Source organism: Oncorhynchus mykiss, chromosome 21, assembly GCF_057628025.1.
Source record: "Oncorhynchus mykiss isolate SJ-2025 chromosome 21, ASM5762802v1, whole genome shotgun sequence".
NCBI lineage: Eukaryota > Metazoa > Chordata > Actinopteri > Salmoniformes > Salmonidae > Oncorhynchus > Oncorhynchus mykiss.
In genome coordinates, this window is record NC_143042.1 from 27,630,472 (window position 1) to 27,650,577 (window position 20,106).

Consider the following 20,106-nt stretch of genomic DNA (forward strand, 5'->3'; position numbering starts at 1 on the left):
GTTAAAAATAAATCTAACAAAGCGGTTGCATAAAGAAGCAGTGTATCTTTCTAACTATATGTAGAACATGTATATTTAGTCAAAGTTTATGATGTCTATTTACGTTATCTTGCCGCGCTACCTAGATTTCCTGCGGACATTTTTGAGTAATTTCTGAACGTGAACTCACTGTAAATGGACATTTATGGATATAAATGGCATATTATTGAAAAAAAAAAAATGTACTGTGTAACATGTCCTATTACTGTCATCTGATTAAGATTTTCAAAAGGTTAGTGAACGATTTATTTTTTAATCCTGCGTTTGTTGATTGCATGTTTTGGCTATTCAAATGAGCTGTGTCTGGTGGTGGTTTTACATATATATATGTGCTATGTTTTCACAGTAAAACATTTTAGAAATCTGACTTGCTGGCTAGATGAACAAGGTGTTTATCTTTCATTTGAGCTATTGGACTTGTTAATGTGTGGAGGTTAAATATTTTTAAGAATATTTTTGCGTTCCATGCGCCACCGTTTCAGCTGAACGTGGGAGGGTTGATTCCCAATTGGGAACCAATATCGTAGACAGGTTAAATAAATATATATATATATATTTGTTTTATTAATGCTTACATATAAATAAATATTATCAAATGTGCACTCAGAGTGAACTCTTATGTACAGTATTATATATCCTATATGTAATCACCATATCTCACCCACTCAGGCTGATCAGTAATACTACCCTTCACCCATCCCTCCCGCCCTCTACAGCGAAAGACCCTACTCCATGCTCAAACCACAATGAAGCATTATTTTCCCTTGGAAGAGTGGACACATACAGCAAGCAGTACCCAGGTATTTCTATCAAAGGTAATGAACACTACTATTTTCCCCCTCACATTTAACCAAAGCAAGAAAAGATGAGGCAAAAAAACAACCTGGCCTTACAAGTGGATCAGTTCAAGTCAGTCATTCAGCATACATTCGGGCTCTCGCATTTGACAAAAAAAACAAGGTTGAATTCCGGGAGCAGCGGTTGCTATTCATTTATGTTTCTGTTGGGAACAGCAAAGGTAGGGTTGAGGGTGTGAACGTAAGTGTTCCTGTGAGTGTATGAATGAGTTTCAGCTCGTATCTGTGTCCTGTTTAAGTGTGTGTGTGTGTGTGTGTGTGTGTGTGTTTCGGGGCCATGCACAAACAGCGTGACGTAATAATGTGCTAAAGACTACAATCTGAGATTAAGAGTTAAGGCTGAGGTGATCCAACCAAGAAACAGAAATCTAATGTATCACCAATATTCCAATATTCATAATCTCAAAAAGCCTCTAGAGGGAGCCGGTAGCGAGGAGACGCTCAAGAAGCCATGTAAAGATAGTAATGCAACATACAGCCTAAGAGTGGTGGGTCCGTCCCAGAAAAGCCCCTACCTAATATGCAAACACGTCTCCTAATCAGTCTCCTAATTATGCAGATCTGAAAGAATTGGGTGTGAGCAATATGGTAGTAGCTCCACCTTGTCATGTGATAGGTGAATTTTTCGCCCCATTTTGCATACCTATCTGATCATTTCAGATCTACAAAAGTGTCTAGGGGTTGTTTCTGGAACTTGACTTCATGGTGCTAGGAGGATACTTACTGTAAGGACCAGCAGAATAAAAAACTTAAATCATAAGGCTCATATTGTGTACATTAGTTGTGTCTAAAATGCAAGTTCACCACATGACCGGTTTGGCTGTTTTACATTATGAAATGTATTTTGCTCTTCCTCCTCACATACACAAAGCAGAGTAGGAGGACTGATCTAGGATCAGGTACCTTCCCTGTCCATACAACCTTATTCAGTATGAACCTAAAGGCAAAAATGATCATAGATCAGCACTCCTACTCTACACAGAGCAGTCACTATGTGTGGATGTGTGTTCTGTTGACCAGTGTTTAAAAAGGCAGCATTCAAAGCATTTTAACTGAGAAGACCCTGGCTCAGAGTAATTTGTAAAGCAATTGCAGTACGTGCCACTAATATGACTCATTATTTTAAAAAATGAGGGTAGAGGTGATTGTGCAACAAAATAAAAGTATTAGGACGAATTCCCAAAAAGGCTTCAGCGCATCATTAAAACGTAATAAAAATAATAATTCAGTGTTCATTAAAAAATATATATTTACAAGGCCTAGCTTAAAAAGACTGGTAAAATGGTATGGTAATGCATTGCGCTCTCAAAAATATAAAAACTTAACAAAATTAAAGCAGGTGTATCGGTTCGAAGTGCCAAAGCACCCACACCACTGCACTGTGACATTCTGTGCTTGATTCTATGACGAACTGAACTTCATAATGCAGGCCTTCCTAACACTTCTAATGGATCCATTAGATTTCAGGATTATGTCATTGTTCAGAATCAAAACAGAGCTTGACTTATTTTTCCTCCAGAGTGGATGATTCATGTAGAATGGACATGGAGAAGACTCACTGCGACACGAATAAGACCGGTCAGGCCACAGACATCTATAGGCCCTGATTTCTTTAGTAATGTTGCTTGGGTGTTCCAGCACTGACAAACCTCTGTTTATTTTCCCCTGTAGCCTACTCTTCATAGGGCTGGATGGGGTCAGAGGTCAGTGCACAGCCTCAGGCCTGGCCCACTGCTCTGTGTCTGTCGATATGGCTTAGGATGGATATTGTTGTCTCTCGCTCTGTCTCTGTTTCTCCAGTTCAGTTAGTTTTCATGGTGACATTGTCGTTTACATCTTCGTTGCTCTGGACTGAAGCGACGTTCTTCCTCTCCTCCTCCCCTTCTCTGTTCTTCTCCTCTCGGTCCAGATCGAAGTAGCCTGTTCCATTCACTGTGTCCTGGTGCTGGTAGAACAGCACGTACGCTGCTTTGGACTGAACAGACACACACATGAAGTGCACATTCAATTCACACTGGGCAGTGCTGTGTATCTGACAAGATGTTAGAGGACCATGGAACTCACCACTATCTGATCTTTGTTGGCTGGAGAGACACTGCTGTTGTCAAAGTTGTTACCACTTGTCATCATCCTTGTTCTTCGCATAAGCAGCATCTAAGGTGTCCCAAAGACGAGAAGATGAGCATTTGTCTGCTAAAAGCAAGCATGGAATTAAGACTGTTGGTTCACCTTCCTTGTTTGAATCAACTCGGATAAGACTGTGGCTAGCAATGTCTGAATTTATAATTTTGAATACACATTACATTAAAATAAAGTTTTCTGCACTTCTAGTGTTGATGACTAAATTGTCAAATAAAAATACTTAAAATTAGACTTAGTGTCCTCCTCCCATGCCTCCATAGTGGTTGGAGACCGCAATGAGATCGTAGCGACAGGGACCAGCATTAGGGTCGATCAGGAACTCTGACATTTCCATGTCACTGGAGAAAGAATCACACAAATAATCATTCATGGGGGGAGCACTCCTTGTTTTCTCTTCAAGAGATATATAACATTTGTATAGGTGATTTACAACTTAAAGGGATACTTCTGGATTTTGGCAATGAGGCCCTTTAACTACTTCCCAAGAGTTAGATGAACTTGTGGATAAAAATATTATGTCTGTGTCCTGTATGAAGGATGTTAGGGGTAGTTTCACGAGCCAATGCTAACTTGTGTCAGCACAATGACAAAGTGTATGGGCATGCATGTTAGCAACTTCCTTCAAATTGCTCGCAGAGACATACAAATGGTACCATCTACTGTATCTTGCCTATGCTGCTCTGTACCATCACTCATTCATATATCCTTATGTACATATTCTTTATCCCCTTACACTGTGTACAAGACAGTAGTTTTGGAATTGTTAGTTAGATTACTTGTTATTACTGCATTGTCGGAACTAGAAGCACAAGCATTTCGCTACACTCGCATTAACATCTGCTAACCATGTGTATGTGACAAATAACATTTGATTTGATTTGGTATCCACGAGTTAATCTTACTCTGGGGAGGTAGAACAAAATCCAGAAGTAACCCTTTAAATCACAGGGAACAGCTGAGTGTTTTTACTTTCACAATTATACTTGTTCATTGACATTATAGCTTGTTTTGACAGAAAGGTATGGCCGTCTGGTCAAAACCGTACCCGAGTAGGAAATCAACTAGTGAATCCAGCTTGTCCCTCATGTATCTGCTGTAGGAGAAGCGTTTCAGATGGACCACCAGGACAGGTGGCAGAGACCACAGGTCCAGCTTCTTAGTGGCCTGCTGGTGCTCCTTGCATTTTGGACAGTACCTGGGATAGATGAATTATTATATTTGATTTGACAATAAAACATTTTCTTTTAAATAGCATGTACTACCCGAGACAGACATGATCAATTACACATCTGACCAAATTACAGAATATTTTAGTTCTGGGTTAATGGAGATTAATATCATGTTAAAACATGTATTTTTATTTTGAGTGAACTATTCTTTTAAATGTTCATTATTTCCTTTATTAGCCTTGACAATATGAAGTTAAGTCTCACCATGGGTCCTCAGCTCCGAGCTTCTCTTCTGGTGGTGAACAGCTCGATGCAGTCTTTCAGCTTGAAGAAGGCTTTCTTCTGAGGCTTATACTCCATGCTCTCATGCATCTCAAAGTCCTGTTCACAGGCAGAGCAAGATTTTGGTTATTACTTATTTAGTTAAATTATTACCATCCAAGGCTTAGAGAGAGACATTCATTCTACAACAGTGTTTCCCAAGCCTCTTCTCAAATACCTCCAGCCATTCCAACTATTTGATCTATAAACTAGCACACCAGGTTTGGGAAACACTATTCTAGGACAGACACAGACTTCCATGCAGAGGAGTCAGACATGAATTGAGATACTATACACCCATCTGTAATTATTTAGACAGTGACACAAAAATATGTAAACTCGTCTCTATAAACCAGCATTTTGGATTTGAGATCAAATGTTTCATATGAGGCGACAGTACAGAATGTCACCTGTCATAATGATGAGTGAGAAAGTTAGAGGAACAAAAATCACCCCCCCAAAAGTCACCATTACCAATAACGGGATGGTTAGCATTTTTTTTTTTTGGGGGGGGGGGGGGTGATTTTTGTTCCTCTAATTTTAAATGCAGAAGTGTTCAGAAACATTTATTCTTATTTACAATAAAAGTGACTCCAAAATGACAATACATTTTTCACCATTCAGTTTCTATTGGGGAAAAAAAGTATCCAAAACAAACTGCAAATGCATCCAACAAGTTTGTAGAGTCACAAGCTTGATGTCGTTTAGTAATATGGGACCAAATACTAAAAACTGTTGACAACTTTAATACACTTTAATTTGTCCAAATACAAAAAAGTATTCCAATGGGGGGACTAGATACATAGTGACTTAATTTCTAAATAGTAAAACATATGTATGACTATATCCTCAAATAAAAAGGTGACATTGTGTCACCCCTTATACATCACCCCTTATATGAAACATTTTATCATCTCAAATAAAATAAAATAATAATCACATTTTATATTCACTGTCCAAATAAATAAGGAGGGTAGTGTAGGTAAAACGGCTTCTAGTGTTTACAGGAGAGTAGAAAGCCTTACATCTGTGATACCCTCATGAAAGTGTTTCTTCTTAACCTCTGGTTCCCAGTCCAAAGAGAGATAGGACCGGTCTGTTACAGGGAGAGAGCAATATACCCTTTAAGACTCATTGTAAAGGTGAGAATATAACAGAAAGAGAAAGGTGGATTGTGCATTAACAACTAGAGGCACTGGTTAGTGCTTACAATAAATATAATGCTATTAGAACGTTACCATGTTTTTATCTTTATTGGAGGGTTGTGACTTCATCTGCATACAGTATGCAAAAAGCCCATCTTACCACTGAGTCTGAGGTGTCCCTCGTTGAACCGGATCTGCCGCGGTTCCTCCTTGATTAAGCTGAAGTCCGCCTTCCCCATGTTGTTAAACTGGAATGTAAACAATCTCTTATTGTCCTCCATCGTCGTAGACATCTGGTTCTGGTGACCTTTGGTCCCCGAATTATCTCCCCCTTGACCAACCCCGTTCTCCAGCTCATTGTCCCCGCCACCCACAGAGTCCTCCGATTGGCTGTTGTCGTTCTCAGAGGGCAGCTCCTGGTCCTGACTGGATTCGTCGTCTCCATCCTGCTCGTCAGTCTCCATCTCGCCTGGAATGGATCAGCCGATCAGTTTATGGAATAGCTTTATCGACAGGGATTACATTTTTTATTTAACCTTTATTTAATGCTGAGACCACAGTCTCTTTCGCAGATGAGCCCTGCGTAATATCAATAAAACAATTACACTATACATATCAATTACAAAACACATCAAAGGGAAACACAATACACAATCATATGAAACATTCCTCAGTCTTAGGTGAGCGCATGTGTAAGTGTGTCCGTTTGAGTGCGTGTTCTGGAGCGTGTGTGTTACCTACCGGGCGAGCCCACCTCCAGGATCCCATTAGTAGCATTGCCATTGACAGTGTGTTGTTAAGAAAAGAGGGGGTTGTCTCCTCAGTGTCGTCCTCCTCAACAACAGAATGCACCATACAACATAAAACACACAATATTAATATAATCAGTTACCATTCAATACATAGACATACTCCAACAACATCTAACTGCTCAACATAACTGATATGCTCCCCTCGAAGAAAGAAACATCCACCCTCAGTGCTGTTATTACTCAGTTCTTTAGTGTTCCCGTTTAATGAGAAAACACATTTTATTTTATTTCACCTTTATTTAACCAGGTAGGCAAGTTGAGAACAAGTTCTCATTTACAATTGCGACCTGGCCAAGATAAAGCAAAGCAGTTCGACACATACAACATGGAGTAAAACAAACATACAGTCAATAATACAGTATAAACAAGTCTATATACGATGTGAGCAAATGAGGTGAGATAAGGGAGGTAAAAAGCAAAAAAAGGCCATGGTGGCAAAGTAAATACAATATAGCAAGTAAAACACTGGAATGCTAGATTTGCAGTGGAAGAATGTGCAAAGTAGAAATAAAAATAACGGGGTGCAAAGGAGCAAAATAAATAAATAAAATAAATACAGTAGGGAAAGAGGTAGTTGTTTGGGCTAAATTATAAATTATATAAAGATCAGGACATTGTGTCAAAGTCTTGTTTACACTAGAAACCAAAAAAGGTTCCATTGAAACAATGAAAAGAGCAATCAAATGTATTTTTAGAGCCTTTTTTTTTTTAGCAACATCTGTCACAATTAGGCTAAGTACTTAACAAGAGCACAGAGTACAAGGTTAGTTAGCGGCAGTTTCTGAGATGGTTACCTACCCACCAGAGGCAGCATGTTGTAAAGCTTGCTGTAGCGCCCTAATGTATGTACAGAGCATTTGGAAAGTATTCAGACTCCTTGAGTTTTCCACATTTTGTAACATTACAGCCTTAATTCTAAAATGGACCACCCCCCCTCAATCTACACACAATACCCCATAATGACAAAGCAAAAACTGAAATATCACATTTACATTAGTATTCAGACACTACTCAGTACTTTGTTGAAGCACCTTTGGCAGCGATTACAGCCTTGCATGTTCTTGTTGCATGATGCTACAAGCTCGGCACATCTGTATTTTGGGAGATTCTTCTTTGCATATCCTCTCAAGCTCTGTCAGGTTGGATAGGGAACGTTGCTGTACAGCTATTTTCAGGTCTCTCCAGAGATGTTCGATCAAAATCAAATCAAATTTTATTTGTCACATACACATGGTTAGCAGATGTTAATGCGAGTGTAGCGAAATGCTTGTGCTTCTAGTTCCGACAATGCAGTAATAACCAACAAGTAATCTAGCTAACAATTCCAAAACTACTACCTTAGACACAAGTGTAAGGGGATAAAGAATATGTACATAAAGATATATGAATGAGTGATGGTACAGAGCGGCATAGGCAAAATACAGTAGATGGTATTGAGTACAGTATATACATATGAGATGAGTATGTAAACAAAGTGGCATAGTTAAAGTGGCTAGTGATACATGTATTACATAAAGATGCAGTAGATGATATAGAGTGCAGTATATACGTATACATATGAGATGAATAATGTAGGGTATGTATCAGGTTCAAGTCCGGGCTCTGGCTGGGCCAATCTTGGCCACCAATCAGGCCTTTATGGTAGAGTGGCCAGACAGAAGCCACTCCTCAGTAAAAGGCACATGACTGACGATTGGAGTTTGCCAAAAGACACCTAAAGGACTCTCAGACCATGAGAAGCAAGATTCTTTGGTCTGATTTAACCAAGATTGAACTCTTTGGCTGGAATGCCAAGCGTCACGTCTGGAGGAAACCTGGCACCATCCCTACGGTGAAGCATGGTGGTAGCAGCATCATGGTGATGGGATGTTTTTCAGCAGCAGGGACTGGGAGACTAATCGGGATTGAGGGAAAGATGAACGAGCAAAGTACAGAGAGATCCAAGATGAAAACATTCTCCAGAATGCTCAGGACCTCAGACTGGGACGACGGTTCATCTTCCAACAGGACAATGACCCTAAGCACACAGCCAAGACAACACAGGGGTGGCTTCGGGACAAGTCTCTGAATGTCCTTGAGCAGCCCAGCCGGAGCCCGGACTTGAACCCGATCAAACATCTCTGGAGACCTGAAAATATCTGTGCAGCAACTCTCACCATCCAAACTGACAGCGCTTGAGAGGATCTGCAAAGAAGAACGGGAGAAACGCCCCAAATACAGGTGTGCCAAGCTTGTAACGTCATACCCAAGAAGACTTAAGGCTGGAATTGCTGCCAAAGGTGCTTCAACAAAGTACTGAATACTTATGTGAATGTGATCGTTTTTTGTTGCAAAAAAAAATCTAAAAACCTGTGTTTGCTTTGTCATTATGGGGTATTGTGTGTAGACTGATGAGAAAAAAATACAACTTAATCAATTTCAGAATAAGGCTGTAACGTGACAAAATTTGGAAAACGTCAAGGGGTCGGGAATACTTTCCGAATGCCCTGTATGCATGTAAGAGTGTGTGTGTGTAACCCACCAGCGGCGTAGCAGCAACATGTTTTAGAAAAAAATATCTGTGACTGACCAGAGATGTACCAGCAACATGTTGTAGAGCTTGTCCTCGCTGAATGTTCTGGGAACGGTGATGAGGAAGGGCTGGCCAAACAGAGGAGTGGAGGTGTGGTTGTACCCTGACTGCTTGTACTTTTCTCTAAGGTGGACTGGGATCACCACATGGTCTGTGTCCTCTAGCCGGTTCACTGCCACTTCAAAGCTGTACAACAAGGAGAGAGTTATTTTTCCCCCATTAAATTTAACCTTTATTTACCATGGCAAGTCAGTTAATAAGAACAACCCTCTGTGGGCTCGGGAAACAACAAGATGCATCCGGTTTTCATGGGAAATGGAAAGAGCCTGTGACGCGACTATCACTTTTGGACGTTAACAAGGCGACACTCCATCTTAATTCCTCCTCCACATTTACTGGATTGGTTCAACAGTGCAGTTTTTTTCCCTTTCTCGTCAGGACCAGAAAGAAAGAAACGCTGCTGACGTCTGCTACATTATGTTAGTTATTAAGAACAAATGCACTGCCACCTCAAAGCTACAGAACTATAGGGTAGGGTGAATGTGTTGCAGATGTCTGCATCTTTGGTAAGTTAAGAGTTGTATTCATTCGGGCATACTGCAGCAAAACGTTTTGCAAGGGAAAAACCGAGTGTTTCAAATTGGACATGTTCAGGTAGTCCCTCCCGAATTCAGTCCATGCCCTTCTGTTTGGTTCCTAATGAATACAACCCAGGTTTCACAGATCTACCACTGGAGGGGGAGTAGACAGCGCTTCACCCAACTGCCTTCATCAGAATAGTCTGACACTAACACATAGATGTCGTCCCTCTCCATGATGCTGCTGAGGTTCTCATTGGTGGCAAATATCCGATGGAACGGATATATCGGTTACAATCATCTGAATTTGGAAAGAACCCCCCCCCCCCCATCTTAAGTACACATACAGTGCATTCAGAAATTATTATTTTCCACATTGTTACATTACAACCTTATTCTAAAACTGATCAAATTGCTTTCCCCCCCTCAATATACACACAAAACCCCATAACGACAAAGCAATAACAGAAATATTACATTCACATAAGTATTCAGACCCTTTATTTTTATTTTTTTATTTTACCTTTATTTAACTAGGCAAGTCAGTTAAGAACAAATTCTTATTTTCAATGACGGCCTAGGAACAGTGGGTTAACTGCCTGTTCAGGGGCAGAACGACAGATTTGTACCTTGTCAGCTCGGGGGTTTGAACTTGCAACCTTCCGGTTACTAGTCCAACACTCTAACCACTAGGCTACCCCCCCTCAGTACTTTGTTGAAGCACCTTTGGCAGCGATTACAGCCTTGAATGTTATTGGGTATGATGCTACTAGCTTGGCACACCTGTTATAGTTTCTCAAATTCTTCTCTGCAGATCCTCTAAAGCTCTGTCAGATTGGATGGGGAGAGTCACTGCACATCTATTCTCAGGTCTCCCCAGAGATGTTCGATCAAGTTAAAGTCCGGGCACTGGCTGGGCCATTCAAGGACATTCAGAGACTTGTCCCAAAGCCACTCCTGTGTTGTCTTGCCTGTGTGCTAAGGGTCATTGTCCTGTTGGAAGGTGAACCTTCACCTCAGTCTGAGGTCCTGAGCGCTCTGGAGCAGGTTTTCATCAAAGATCTCTGTACTTTGCTCCGTTCATCTTTCCCTCTATCCTGACTAGTTTTCCAGTCCACTCCCTGCATCTGAAAAACATCCCCACAGCACGATGCTGCCACCACCATGCTTCACCGTAGGGATGGTGCCAGGTTTCCTCCAGACGTAACCCTTGGCATTCAGGCCAAAGTTGTTCAATCTTTGTTTCATTAGACCAGAGAATCTGAGAGTCCTTTAGGTGCCTTTTTGCAAACTCCAAGCAGCTGTCATGTACCTTTTACTGAAGATTTGCTTCTGTCTGGCCACTCTACCATAAAGGCCTGATTGGTGGAGTGCTGCAGAGATGGTTGTCCTTCTGGAAGGTTCTCCCATCTCCACAGAGGAACTCTGGAGCTATGTCATTGACCATTGGGTTCTTGGTCACCTCCTTGACCAAGGCCCTTCTCCCCTGATTGCTCAGTGTGGCCAGCTCTAGGAGGAGTCTTGGTGGTTCCAAACTTCTTCCATTTAAGAATGATGGAGGACACTGTTCTTGGGTACCTTCAATGCTGCAGAAATGTTTTGGTACCCTTCCCCAGATCTGTGCCCCACAATCCTGTCTCGGAGCTCTACGGACAATTCCTTCGACCTCATGCCTTGGTTTTTGCTCTGACATGCACTGTCAACTGTGAGACCTTATATAGACAGGTGTGTGCCTTTCCAGATCATGTCCATTCAAATGAATTTACCACATTTGGACTCCAAGTTGTAGAAACATCAAGGAAGATCAATGGAATCAGGATGCAGCCGAGTTCAATTTCGAGTCTCATAGCAAACGGTCTGTCTGAATACTTATGTACATAAGGTATGTTTTTTTATTTGTAATACATTTGCAGAAATTTCCCAAAAATGTTTCACTTTGTCATTATGGGGTATTGTGTGTGTGGGTTTGGCCAGGGTGTCCAGACTGACTTTGGTCATATTCACGAGGTGCAAACAGGCCAAAACAGGGAGGTGCTATCCAATAAGACACACACGTTTTCAGTGGCAAAAGCTTTTGATTACAACCCAAATACTGTAGTTACCTGTGTGGGTTTGGCCAGGGGGTCCAGCCTGACCAGGTAGACTACCAGTGTTGCGCTCCTTTTTCATGGGCAGCAGCAGGGTCAGGTAGCAGAAGGGATCAAAGGTGACGGAGACCTTGGCGCAGACGGGGCACATCAGGGTGGACTTGAAGAGGCCGTGGAAGATGTCCACAATGGAGTCGTTCCTCTTAATGTGGTTCTCCCATGCCTCCTGTGAGACACAGGGTGAGATAGTACTGTACCTCCTTCAGACACTCCAGTGTTGCTATGACACTGTTTATTCCCACTACTGTTTTTTCTCTTCTACTACCTAAAGTTACACAGAAGGGAAGGGAAAGACACACTATTTAGATACAGGGTGAAGGGAAACACCTACAGTGGTCACACAGAGGGGAGGGATACGGCTGAGAAACCATTTTGACATAAACCTAGGGAACACTATGGAGTGGTACACTGTTCCTATTTATTGTTAATACTCTAGAAACATGCCTACAGTCTTACAGAAGGGAAGCAAAGCAATGAAATCAGAAACATAGCCGAGACAGACTTTATAGGATGTAGTGATGACAATATAATAGCCATATCTAGGAAAACCAAAGTTCCAAAGGCTGGGCCTAACATATTGTTTGACCTCTTATACACAAAATGTTGTGGTGATTCATATGTTGATGATGTAAAGAATATTTGCTGGTCTGTGGTGTGTAATAAGGAGCAACCAGACGCTGCACTTGACACATTTATGAAACTACTTATTCCGGTTACTAATAAGCACACACCCATTAAGAAAATGACTAAAAACGGTTAAATCCCCTTGGCTGGATGAGGAATTTAAAAATGGTACAGTTGAGAGGGATGAGGCAAAAGGTATGGCAATTAAAGTCTGGCAGTCCAACTGATTTGCAAACATACTGCAAATTAAGAACTCATGTGACTAAACTAAATAAAAAGAAACTACACTATGAAACAAAGATAAATAATATAAACAATGATAGTTAAAAGCTTTGGGGCACCTTAAATTACATTTTGGGGAAAAAAAAAGCCAACTCGGCTCCTTCATTCATTGAATCAGATGGCTCATTCATCAAAGCCCACTGATATCGCAAACTACTTTAATGACTTTTTCATTGGCAAGATAAGCAAACTTAGCGATGACATGCCAGCAACAAACACTGACACTACACAACCAAGTATATATCGGACCAAATTATGAAAGACAACAATTTTACTTTTGAATTTCGTAAAGTCAGTGTGGAAGAGGTGAAAAAATTATGACAAGCCACCGGGTCTGACAATCTGGATGGAAAATTACTGAGGATAATAGCAGAAGATATTGCCACATCTTCAATTTAAACCTACTAGAAAGTGTGTGCCCTCAGGCCTGGAGGGAAGCTAAAGTCATTCCACAATCCAAAAATAGTAAAGACACCTTTACTGGCTCAAATAGCCAACCAATCAACCTGTTACCAATCCTTAGTAAACTTCTGGAAAAAATTGTGTTTGACCAGATACATTGCTATTTCACAGTAAACAAATTGACAAGACTTTCAGCACGCTTATAGGGAAGGACACTCAACAAACACAAGCAATTGCACAAATAACTGATAATTGAAACATGAAAAAGGCGCCGGAGGAGACTGCCGTCTCCTGACCAATTGTGCTATTATGTGTTTGTTTTCGCAATATTTGTAAATTATTTTGTACATGTTTCTGCAACCGTATCTTACGGAAGAAAAGAGCTTCTGGATATCAGGACTGCGATCACTCACCTCAGATTAGACAAAGATTTCTTCAACAACAACAAGCAGGACTCACACGATATTCTCCAAACACCCCACAGGGTAGACATTTCAATTATTTGCAAAAGGAAGCGACACAGAGGACAAAGAGCCGGATGCATTGTCCGGACCCGCAGAAGGCAACTAGGAAAGCTGCCATTTACCGTCAATATTACTCGCAAACGTGCAATCATTGGACAATAAACTAGACGAGGTACGATCACGAATATCCTACCAACGTAATATCCTATGCTTCACAGAATCGTGTCTTGTGTAGCTTTGGTTGAAAAGCATATTTTGAAAATCTGAAATGACAGTGTTGTTAACAAAAGGCTAAGCTTGTGTTTGAATATATTTATTTCATTTCATTTGCGATTTTCATGAATAGGAAACGTTGCGTTATGGTAATGAGCTTGAGGCTATGATTACTCTCCCGGATACGGGATTGCTCGACGCTAGAGGTTAATTGTGCAACTAGAGAACTAAAAATTCTAGATCACCTGTTTTCCACACACAGAGACACGTACAAAGCTCTCCCTCGCCCTCCATTTGGTAAATCCAACCACAACTCTATCCTCCTGATTCCTGCTTACAAGCAAAAGTTAAAAGCAGGAAGCACCAGTGACTCGCTCTATAAAAAAATGGTTATATGAAGCAGATGCTAAACTACAGGACCGCTTTGCTATCACAGACTGGAACATGTTCCGAGATTCTTCCGATGACATTGAGGAATACATCACATCAGTCACTGGCTTTATCAATAAGTGCATTGAGAACGTCGTCCCCACAGTGACTGTACGTACATACCCCAACCAGAAGCCATGGATTACAGGCAACATTCGCACTGAGCTAAAGGGTAGAGCTGCCGCTTTCAAGGTGCGGGACTCTAACCCGGAAGCTTACAAGAAATCCCGCTATGCCCTGCGACGAACCATCAAACAGGCAAAGCGTCAATACAGGGCTAAGATTGAATCATACTACACCGGCTCTGACGCTCGTCGGATGTGGCAGGGCTTGGAAACTATTACAGACTACAAATGGAAGCATGGCCACGAGCTGCCCAGTGACACGAGCCTACCAGACGTGCTCACTTTGAGGCAAGCAACACTGAGGCATGCATGAGAGCATCAGCTGTTCCGGACGACTGTGTCATCACGCTCTCCGTAGCCGACGTGAGTAAGACCTTTAAACAGGTCAACATACACAAGGCTGCGGGGCCAGACGGATTACCAGGACGATTGCTCCGGCCATGTGCTGACCAACTGGCAGGTGTCTTCACTGACATTTTCATCATGTCCCTGATTGAGTCTGTAATACCAACATGCATCAAGCAGACCCCCATAGTCCCTGTAGCCAAGAACACGAAGGAAACCTGCCTAAATTACTACAGACCCGTAGCACGCACGTCCGTAGCCATGAAGTGCTTTGAAACGCTGATAATGGCTCACATCAACACCATTATCACAGAAACCCTAGACCCACTCTAATTTGCATACCGCCCAAAGAGATCCACAGATGATGCAATCTATTGCACTCCACACTAACCTTTCCCACCTGGACAAAAGGAACACCTATGTAAGAATGCTGTTCATTGACTACAGCTCAGCGTTCAACACCATAGTACCCTCAAAGCTCATCACCAAGCTAAGGATCCTGGGACTAAACACCTCCCTCTGCAACTGCATCCTGGACTTCCTGAAGGGCCGTGCCCAGGTGGTGAGGGTAGGTAGCAACACATCTGCCACGTTGATCCTCATTACTGGAGCCCCTCAGGGGTGCGTGCTCAGTCCCCTCCTGTACACCCTGTTCACCCAAGACTGCATGGCCAGGCACGACTCAAACACCATCATTAAGTTTGCTGACGACACAATAGTGGTAGGCCTGATCACCGACAACGACGAGACAGCCTATAGGGAGGAGGTCAGAGACCTGGCCGTGTGGTGCAAGGATAACAACCTCTCCCTCAACGTGATCAAGACAAAGGAGATGATTGTGGACTACAGGAAATAGAGGACCGAGCATGCCCCCATGCTCATCGACGGGGCTGTAGCGGAGCAGGTTGAGAGCTTCAAGTTCCTTTGCGTCCACATCACAAACAAACTAACATGGTCCAAGCACACCATGACAGTCGTGAACAGGGCACAACAAAACCTATTCCCCCTCAGGAGACTGAAAACAACACCGGGGATAACCTTCCTGCCATCCAGGACCGCTATACCAGGCAGTGTCAGAGGAAGGCCCCAAAAATTGTCAAAGACTCCTGCCACCCTAGTCATAGTCTGTTCTCTGTGCTACCGCACGGCAAGCGGTACCGGAGCGCCAAGTCTAGGTCCAATAGGCTTCTAAACAGCTTCTATCCCCAAGCCATAAGACTCCTGAACAGCTAATCAAATGGCCACCCAGACTATTTGCAACCCCCCCCCCACCCCCCCCACCGCTACTCTCTGTTATTATCTGTGCATAGACACTTTAATAAGCCTACCTACATGTACATATTACCTCAATACCGGTGCCCCCGCACATTGACAGATTGACTCCGAACCACAATTGTTATTTACTGCTGCTCCTTAATTATTGGTTTCGCTTATCTCTTGCTATTTTTTTTAACTTAAAAAAAATATGCATTGTTAGTTAAGGGCTTGTAAGTAAGCATTTCACTGTAAGGTCAACACCTGTTGTATTCGGCGCATGTGACAAATAACATTTAAAATGGATTTGATTTGAAAGAAATCAACGCACAACATTAACCGAATGAGTGTTGAATGCCAGAAAGAGCGCAAAGACTACCTGCGACTACAGAGACAAATTGCTGTGTACTGTACTGTAGCTATGTAGTATTTGTTATGCATGGTCCCTGACAAATAGTAAAACAAATTAAACTAATGAAATAAAGAGTGACAGTAAGTTAGCAGTAACAGACCTTGTCAGGCCTGCCCTCGGCATCTTTGAGCAGGATGTAGGGTTTCTTCCTGATATGGTTCAGGTCCTCCTGTAGACCGTCCAACAGGAAGGCCAGCAGCTCGTGAGAGTCCTGCTGCTGGTAGCCTGAGAACTGGGGAGCAAAACAACCCACCTGGGTCTGGACGGAGGGGAGAACAGAGTCACACACACACACACAACAGGTATATAGGAAATTCCAAATTGACACTTCACCCCTCGGGAACTTGTGGCGATTGAATGAGTGGAAGCAAAATAGCAGATTCCACCAACCTGTAGCCTGTCAGTTAACAAAGTAGTACTATTGCCATATTTCTTATATCTGTGATACTTTCTGATCTACTCAAGAGCAGTGGTGTAATTGAAGGTGAACTCACATAAACACCGTTCACGCACCTTTTCTATTTTGCATGAATGTTGACCCACCTATTGTGGAAAACCACATTGAAAGTATAGGGAGCGTTACTTTATTCACCACGAACAGAAATCAGTGTTTACCCACCCATTCTTTCTACCACATCATCACTGCTCAAGAGACTCAGTTGTTGTGGCTAGTGGGTCTAAAGGTCAATTTGGGATTGGGCACATTGGTGCAGAATCAAAGCAGAAGTGAGGAAACAACTTTCAGACCATGTGAATTTCAGAAGTTAGTATGGGCACAGTACAGGGTTGGGGTCAATTCCATTTCAATTCAGAATGTAAACCAAATTCCAATTAGACATTTTCCCAATTGAAAAGCATTGAAGATAATTGGAATTTCAGTGTACCTTTGGAATTGCCTGGAATGCAAATGGACTTGACCCCAACCCTGGTACAGTAAATTACCTTGAAAGGCCGTGGTGTGACATAGCTGTACTTCCCAGACCACGACTGCTTGGTGATCTCAGCGTAGGCCTTGGCGATCTCCCCTTTCATTCCCAGAGGGTTGTCCTCTTTCAACTCATCGTTGTACTTGTCTTTCAGGAAATACTCGGTGAGAGGAGTAACATTACTTAAACACTGAAGAAAAACAGCGAGAGAAACACAAAATATATAAAAAAGATTAAAAGTTGGGGGGAAAAAAAGCAGTAAAATATGCAGGACAGGGAATAATGAGCAAATCCAAATGAAAAGTCCAACAGTCAAAGGAGTCGCCAAAACCAACAGTATTATACAATGCCAAAGGTCAATACCAGCAGCAGTTCCTGCCATGATACAATTAAAACAAATGCATACACACCAACATTCACAGTGAACAGTTATGTATTTTTTTATTTAACCAGGCAAGTCAGTTAAGAACAAATTCTTATTTACAATGATGGCCTACCAAAAGGCTTCCTGTGGGGAAGGGGGCTGGGATTAAAAATATAGGACAAAATACACATCACGACAAGAGACATCACAACACTACATAAAGAGAGACCTAAGACATAGCAGCAACACACCATGGAAGCAACACCACATAACAACATGGTATGCAGCACAAAACATGGTACAAACATTATTCGGCAAGTTGAGGGGTTAGAGTATGGTACCTGCAGAGCAGAGTTCATGAAGCAGGTGTTTCCCAGGTTGGAGAGACCACACAGGCCAGCCCACTCACTCTGCCTGCCTTCGGAGCACTCATAGCTGTTATACGGGTGGTAGGGCGGAAGGCTGTAGCTAGAGTTTTTCACACTGAAGAGGATCCATAACATCAGTCAGGAATAAATAAATAACATGGACTTAGCCTATTGCATACGGCTGGATAAGATTACTGGATGATACCAAACTAATGCAGGAATAAATACTTAGAGTAGAGGCATAATAATGTGTACTGCTTATTTTTAAGTAATTGCCTTAATAAATACAAAGGCTAATGCCCACACACAAACCTTAAACATTTTTAGGTCTTTATTACAAAAATAAATACACCCACGTAACCCCCCCTCAGACAATCCTGCAGGTGAAGAAGGTGGAGGTCCTGGGCTGGCATGGTTACACGTCTGCTGTTGTAATGTCAAATTCTCTAAAAGGACATTAAAGGGGCTTATGGTACAGAAATGAACATTAAATTCTCCGGCAACAGCTCTGGTGGACATTCCTGCAGTCAGCATGCCAAACGTACACTCCCTCAAAACTTGAGATATGTGGCATTGAGTTGTGTGACAAAACTGCACATTTTAAAGTGGCCTTTTATTTTCCCCAGTACAAGGTGCACCTGTGTAATGAAAATGCTGTTTAATCAGCTTCTTAATATGCCACACCTGTTAGGTGGATGGATTTTCTTGGCAAAGGAGAAAAGATCAACAGGGATGTAAACAATTTGTGCACACAATTTAAAGAGAAATACAATGTGTGTGTGTATGGAAGATATCTGGGGCATATTTTTTCAGCTCATGAAACATGGGGCAAACACTTTACATGTTGCATTTATATTTTTGTTCAGTGAGTGAGATGCACACACACCCCTGCTCGTCAAACATCTCATTCCAAAATCATGTGCATTAATACAGTGTTGGTCCCCCTTTGCTGCTATAACAGCCTCCACTCTTCTGGGAAGGCTTGCCCCACCATGTTGGAAAATTGCTGCGGGGACTTGCTTCCATTCAGCCACAACGGGCATTAATGAGGTCGGGGCGATTAGGCCTGGCTTCCCGTCAGCGCTCCAATTCATTCTGAAGGTGTTCGATGGGGTTGAGGTCAGGGATGTGTACAGGCCAGTCAAGTTACTCCACAGCAATCTCGACAAACCATTTTTTAATGTACCTCGCTTTGTGCACAGGGGCATTGTCATGCTGAAACAGGAAAGGGCCTTCCCCAAACTGCTGCTACAAAGTTGGAAGCACAATCGTCTAGTTTGTCATTGTATGCTGTAGCATTAAAATATCCCATACCTGGAAATAAGGGCCCTACCCCGAACCGGCAAACACCAGTCTCAACAGTGAAGAGGCGACTCCAGGATGCTGGCCTTCTAGGCAGAGTGGCAAAGAAATATCCATACCTCAAACTAGCCAATAAAAAGATTAAGATGGGCAAAAGACAGAGGAACTCCGCCTCGAAGGCCAGCGTCCCGGAGTCGCCTCCTCACTGTTGACTTTGAGACTGGTGTTTTGCGGGTACTATTTAATGACTTGAGGCATCTGTTTCTCAGACTAGACACTAATCTACTTGTCCTCTTGCTCAGTTGTGCACCAGGGCCTCGCACTCCTCTTTCTATTCTGGTTAGAGACCGTTTATGCTGTTCTGTGAAGGGAGAAGTACACACCGTGGTACGAAATCTTCAGTTTCATGGCAATTTCTCACATGGAATAGCGTTCCTTTCTCAGAACAAGAATAGACTGATGAGTTTCAAAAGAAAGGTCTTTGTTTCTGGCCATTTTGAGCCTGTAATCAAACCCACAAATGCTGATGCTCCAGATACTCAACTAGTCTAAAAATAACAGTTTTATTGCTTCTTTAATCAGACAACACTTTTCAGCTATGCTAACAAAAAGGTTTTCAAATGATCAATTAGCTAATCCAAGTTTATAATTTTAAAAGGCTAACAACGTGTCACAAATACAGGCGTGATGGTTGCTGATAATGGGTCCCTGTACACCAATGTATATTCCATTCAAATAAATTCTGCTGTTTCCAGCTACAATAGTCATTTATAACGTCTACACTATTTCTGATCAATTTGATGTCATTTAAAAA

General features: G+C 42.1%; 1 pseudogene across 1 annotated transcript in view; it reads right to left on the reverse strand.

Moving 5' to 3' along the window:
- Positions 1-2,120: 2,120 nt before the first annotated feature.
- Positions 2,121-20,106, reverse strand: part of LOC110501069 (ubiquitin carboxyl-terminal hydrolase 15-like) — a 54,346-nt pseudogene continuing 36,360 nt past the window's right edge. The window contains exons 9-20 of the transcript XR_016490434.1: positions 17,964-18,105; positions 17,275-17,448; positions 16,433-16,591; positions 11,738-11,948; positions 9,066-9,235; positions 6,415-6,504; positions 5,834-6,142; positions 5,554-5,624; positions 4,472-4,588; positions 4,084-4,233; positions 2,961-3,376; positions 2,121-2,871 (exon numbers count right to left, since the gene is read on the reverse strand). The product of XR_016490434.1 is annotated as a ubiquitin carboxyl-terminal hydrolase 15-like (transcript). The remainder of the gene's footprint in view (positions 2,872-2,960; positions 3,377-4,083; positions 4,234-4,471; positions 4,589-5,553; positions 5,625-5,833; positions 6,143-6,414; positions 6,505-9,065; positions 9,236-11,737; positions 11,949-16,432; positions 16,592-17,274; positions 17,449-17,963; positions 18,106-20,106) is intronic.